This window comes from Micropterus dolomieu, linkage group LG02 (assembly GCF_021292245.1).
Source record: "Micropterus dolomieu isolate WLL.071019.BEF.003 ecotype Adirondacks linkage group LG02, ASM2129224v1, whole genome shotgun sequence".
NCBI classification, from domain to species: Eukaryota; Metazoa; Chordata; class Actinopteri; order Centrarchiformes; family Centrarchidae; genus Micropterus; species Micropterus dolomieu.
This window is the reverse complement of record NC_060151.1, coordinates 3,813,909-3,820,597: the sequence shown is the minus strand read 5'-3', so window position 1 is coordinate 3,820,597 and position 6,689 is coordinate 3,813,909.

Here is a 6,689-nt window from a genome sequence, read left to right as displayed (position 1 = left end):
GGTGGCAGCCCGGCTGACGGTGAGTGTTCTGTTTTTTTCTCCTTTTTATCAGTTATTCTGCCTTTTCCTTGGTTTTCTGTTCCCTGCCTGCCTCCCTGTGTGCTCTCTCTCTCTCTCTCCCTCTGCTCCTGAGCCCAGCCAACTACCTGCACCTGCATCTCATCAGCCACCTCGTCAGCCTGCCACACCTGCCAGTAATCACCTCATGCCTGCCTGCATTTCAACCCCGGTTCTCCACACCATCCTCGCTTGATCGTCGTTGCTCCATACCCGGTGCCACCTCCATGTTCAGGCTTTCATGTTTTTCCACATTTTCCCGGTGCCTTGTCGCCGCCATCCCTAACCCTGTCTCTCTGTCTGTTTCCCTCCCAGGTACACTCACCCTCGTCCTCCCTTCAGTCAGCTGGGCTCATCCACCAGCCCTCTCCTCCTCAGACTTCCCTCACGGCATCCTCCCTGTTCTCCCACAGCTCCTCGCTTCCTCGGCCCCACTGTTCCCCGGCTCCCTGGCCCCCTGTCTCCTTGGTTCATCGTGCCTGTGCTTCCCTGACATCCACCTCTTCCTCCCCTCCAGTCCCTCTACCCCTTTCTCCCTCAATAAACCTCCTTCCCTCCAAACGTTGCATTTGGGTCCTCTCTGTCCCCACACCACACAACCTCGTAACAGTACTTAACATCTAAAAATACACAGAAAAAATTTTTTGGGATGAAGATTGCGTACTTTGAATATCTTCTCTGAATTAGTCAATGTAAAATACAGATTATGATAGGCAAATAATTGTTTTAGTGAAAATCAATGAGAAAAGTCATTATTAGGAAGTGAGCCATTGCAACATCCAAGTGATTATAATGAGAACAGGTAGCATAAAACTCACTTATAAATATCTCAATTTCCACTCCAAATATATACTATCTTCTGTAATAGTTCATTACTTTGTCACTTACCTGTGTTATATTGTTATTAGGTCTTTTACTGGGATGTCTGGTTATTTTAATCCCACTTAGCGTTGTCAGTAGATGGTGCTTCATGTACTATACTTGGGCATCATTTGCTAACTTCAGTAAAAGAAGTCGTGATGATTATGTTCAAGTTTGCACATGACAGAGAGAGCTTCATATTTCCAACAGAAATGAAATGTGTTGCCATCAATTAACATAAATATATTATAAATATAAATTTTAAAATATTAAACTGACAATATAAAATTATAAAGAATACTAGTGAATATGAGCAATGTGGCAGTTTATTGGATTTACATGTGCAAACATTTACAGTATCCACTGTAAAAGGAGGGGGGCCTTGTTGATGAGTCCAGCTGCAGAAGGGCAGAAATTGTTCATGTTGCGTGAGGTTTTGGTCCTGATGGAGTGGCTGAAAGAGTTTGTGTCCAGAGTGGTATAAACAGGACCAGCCTCTAATAAACCACCTAACAGCATCACAGCCATCGATCACTATGGCAGTAGGCCTACTACTTTAAAAAGGCATGGCTGTAACCAGCTTTGAGGTCACCGAGGTCTGTACCTTCGTAATTATATGTAGACTGTAGCCTATTAATAAAACAAATTTGAATAAAAACCATTGATAACAAGCTCAACTAAAATAAAGGCTTTAGGACCATGTGGATGCAGCTGATTACATAAGGGCGTCACTTTGTGTTGAAAAGTGGTGGGGACATTTAAGGCCTCATATTAGTGGTGTGACCAAACACTTAGTTCACGAGACATGAGAATGCACAATATTGGAGTCACGTGAGCAAGACAACAAGATACTCCAATGCTATTTTGAAGAAATATTCATTAATGAAATTGGCTACCCCGCGACCCTGTACGCAGGATAAGTGGTTGACGATGGATGGATGGATGAAATTGGCTATTTGATTGGGGTTTAGAGCATTAAACTCTTAATTTCCTGCATTCTAGAGACATTTTCTGCACCAATTTATGGTGAAAATGTCTTTATTTATATGAAGGGAAACAAAATTCATGTGGCCGGTGACAAATTAGAATATAAGAATATATTGAATATAATGCAGTAATCAGTTGCTTTTTTTTAACCTAAGTTATTTTTGTTGGACAAAGCAGATCTATTTCTTCTATATTTACATTGCATTCCATGCTTTTCTATTGAGCAAGTAGTTGTCATAGAATTTGTATTTGTCATTTAACATTTCTTGTTGCAAGTTAATTTTCAGAAAACTTTTAGTAGATGCTTTCAAAAAGTGATGGGGACAAAATCAGCCATTTCAAAAAGTGGTGGTGAAATGCCACAGTGTAAATGACAACTATGTGATTACACCATCGCAACCTTCATTTCAAGTTGAAAAACTGTTTCCCCATTGATGGTCAGTGTCCAGACCTGGGGAAACACATGAAGCACATGACAACGTTGTGCGCACATTAACTGAGAGCACCGCTGTTTGCAGGCAGAGTTTTGGGCGTTAAATACGTTTAGGAATTTTCTGGGTGGGCGAATCAGGGTGAAGCGACTCCCCATGAAGAGAGATGAGCAACAGCAGCATAACTTCATATTTAAATCTCCCAACAAGCTGACAGGATCATCAGGATCTAATGTTAAATAACATGCTGTGTTTTTCAACACCAAAAGGTCTCACACACAGTCCGGGTTCATACAGAGACAATGTTTGGAGTAAAGCAGTCGTCCTCCTGATCAATCCTGAGCTCCATTTCAGACGCTAAAATTTGAATTATGTTTCCTCTACAGAGTTTCCTCTGTCTGACCTGTCAAGTTTTTAACTATTTTTTGTTTTGTTTTGCTGCATAAATGTCCCACGATATTAACTGTGAAACGCGCAGAGAGAGAGAGAGAGAGAGAGAGAGAGAGAGAGAGAGAGAGAGAGAGAGAGAGAAGGTGCAGCTCTGCAGAAATACGACTTTTAGTAATAAAAAAAAATCAAAAATCAAGATGTGGCAGTCAGTGCTGATATTGAGGTGGGCTGCCACAAATAAATCAATGTATGGGAACACTGTACTGTTCAACTGCACTATCTGTGACTTCGCTGTCATCTCTGTTTTAAAATCCTTCACCCATGAACCGGGCTGTGGCATCTTCCTCTTCCCGGTCTTAGCGTCTGTGGCCAACGAGTTGGTTACTTTTCTAAATGTACTCGCATTTCAGTTAAACTCTGCTTTTCCATTTCCTGTTGTAGCTCATTTTCCAGCTGTCAGTGTCACTGTGGTGTGTGAGTGAGATGGATGGGGCGGGGCAAAGGGCTGCGTGGAAGTTCATATGAATAGATCGACAGGCCTGGGGAGAAGGGGGGGTTGGCCGACACGCTCAACCTTCTGCCAACTTTTTCATTGTTAATAAAAAAGTATAGGCTAGAGAAGGCGGCCCACCGGGATTTGACGTGGTACTCTGGATGGCCAGACTGCTACTGCCCCGGAGAGAATGATGTGCTGCAGTCTGCTCTTGTCCTTGTCAGTGGCAGCAGCGTACCAGCTGGTGATGGAGTAAATGAGGTGATGGCGTTTTAGCACCATGATTGTCCTTGTCAGGTTGAACTCAGCTGCAGCAGAAATGACAACATTGCCCTTGTAACACATTCAACAGGTTTTTCATGAAAGTATTGATCATGTTGGTGATGCAGGAGTCTCAGAAACTCATGTAGCAAATATGACACAACTGGTATTATAAATTGTGTGTTCCAAATATGAAAATATCTGGCTTTTCAATTTATATGTTCTCCTGAGATTCAGTTGAAATCTGTTTAGTTTGCTAGTGGTACAGATATTTTAAACCGTAATCAATATAAAGCAATGACTGCTGACCACAGGTCGACATCATGCTCCGACCTGCAGAGTTGGAATAAACTCTTTTGCACCGACTCTTGACCGTCTCCAGAGTAGTTTTTGACTGCAAACTTATTGACTATAGCAGAAAGTTAATAGAGTATTTTTTGACAAAGTTTAAAAAGCTGGTGAGGGTGTGGACCAGGCTTTAACTGGCCCAGCCTGGCCGTACATCTGACCCAACAATATAGTGTGAAGTGCTGCATCCAATGATATCAAACACTTTGGGTATATAATGCAATAGACACAGAGAAGCGTCCAGGCTCAAGAGGGGTGGTATAGACAATCGATCGCAGTGCTACTGTGAGTACACTTCTTCTTTCTGCTACATAGCTGAAAGAAGAAGTCAGTTCACAGCAGTTCACAGCCCAACCAGTAAATGAAAAATAGAAGATTGACTGGTTCCTGTTCAAATAATATAAACTCATCATTAACACAAACCTCCCCTCTTTAAAGACTGGGTCATGAGGAGTATCACTTCTTCAAAATGCCCCTTTTCAACAATTTAATGCATTTGAAAATGTGTTTGGCCCTTTCATTTCTGGCCCAAAAAAGCTAAGAACATACATTTCAGTATTCCACATCACAGACAGCAAAAGTGAGAGAAATAAAAGGACACAGTTTGTCGTATGTTGCTTTTTTTTGTCAGAAAAGTGGATCCTAGCATCTAAATATTGAATTATGCACCCACAGTGTATGCATGAGGGGTGTGTGTTGAAAAGCATGAGTTGGATGGATGGGATTTTTCATCATAAGTGTTAGACAGGAGGGTTCCAGGACAACAGTGCACAGTTTACGACCTCTTCATGTGATTAAAACTCTATTAATGGATTCGTTGGCTGCAGAACAAGTTGATGCCATATCAACTTTATATCTCACATGTTTTGTTTCAACATGTGAGATATAAAGATGATATGACAAATGTGTTAGTGAAGAGCCTGTTTACATATCCAGCTCATATGGAGCAATATTAGCATTTATCCATCTGGTTCTTTAGCTGCTAAATGCTCCATTATGTTCACCAGCTAGCCACCATCTTCGCCCAAAGACTAGAAGAAGCACATTGATCACATGTTTACTCCTTTGATTTTTGTATTGTATACTGTAGCACAGTGCATTGTAGGCTGTATACTGTACAATAAACATACTGTCTGGCCCTGAACATTATGCTTTCCATTTGTTTGTTTGCAGAGGGAACATTCAATCTGGGACAAAGAGACAAAGGCAATGTACAAGCTTTCAAAATTTCTTGTTTAGTATTTTTCAGTAACTTACAGGTATTTGTTTCAGTAACTGGATCTTTTCAGTAACTTAGTTATAGTTTTATTAAACTGCATTATACAAAAACATTCCTGTTTACAGTGTATTATTTGATGCAACACTTATTGTAAAGCTTAATGAACAGTATAAGCTCTAGTGTACTAGACATTCTCTGGAACCCAGTTTGTATTTTGTATCCTACTATAACTTTTGCTAGGAAACAACAAACTTCTCCAAATTTACCCCTGTTATTGGTCATGATGTGAAGTGTACACAAAATTAAATACTTGATAGTAGGCCATCATCTGTGCATTATGGACAGAGATACATATTTTGGTAGACTGCATGTCCAGCCTGGCAGGACCAGAAGGCTACTAGTATCACTATTTGTGTATGAAAAGTGCTGTTTGTTTTTTTTTTGTTGTTTTTTTTTAAACCTGTCCTGCCCAGCAGCCTGGTATAGAGTATAATGACCTGGATACCATATTGTGCCAGACAGATTTTACTTTAACAAGAGAGTATTAAAATAACAACAAATCCTTTGTCTGTTTTATTATTTATTTAATTATGTATTGATTTGCCACCGGGCCGGACAGGGGGGCAGACACGGGGATGGGGGGGAACAAACAGACAGCACAGAGAAAGGACAAGACCTGCAAGAGAAGGGGGATGGAAGGTGGGGACAACAGGGAAAAGCTGTGGGAAACACCAATTGCAGAAAGCAACGAAACCTGCAATAGAACAGAGAGGGGGGCTAGGGGAGTAGAAAAACAACAACAACAAACAAACACAAACAAAAACAAACAATAAAAATAATAATAATAGTAAAAGACAACCAGCCGAACAGCAGCAATAAACAGCTGACATAGCATGACAACTAAGAGAAAAATGAAAACAAGAAACAGTCACACACACTAAATAAGCAACACAACACAGCCAGGAGAGCTGGAATAATAATTAATTTAAATAAGTAACTGAAAGAAAAGCATCAGGAATAATTCTACCAGGGACAACCTAAGTTTGTTTGTGTCTGTGTGTGTCTGTGTGCGTGTGGGTGAATGTGTCTGTATGTGTGTGTGTGTGTACATGTGTGTGCGCATAAGCCTGTTAAAGAATGTAGTTGTTAGTGAGAGTGGGACGCCACGACTGTGTCACACCTGCCCAAGCAACAGGCAGGCAAGAACCCCAGTAGCCAATAGGGGTGGAAGAAAGAAAAAGAATAAATCAAATAAAAAAAAAACAAAGACTCCCAGATGCACCGCGATGCAAACGCAGAAGACCCCGACCCAAATGCCAGTTGACAACGTAATGCCGACGGAACGCAAAAAGCGTAACCCGCGGAAGAGCAGCGCCCCACCGCTGCGCAGCGAACAACCAAAATGCCCAAATGCCACGCAATCATCAACACCAATGCACAAGTGACGAGCCCAACGCGCACACTGCGCGAGCACGGCGACACCAAATGCCCAGCAGTCCCCCGCGAATCCCGCGTGCGAGGTCGGGCAAACGAGAGAGAGCAAACGGAACAACACGACAGCGAAAGCCAGCGGAGAGAAACACCAGCAGCAAGTCCCATGCCCAGCACGCCTCCAGGCCGCCGTGCAACACCAGCCAAACCA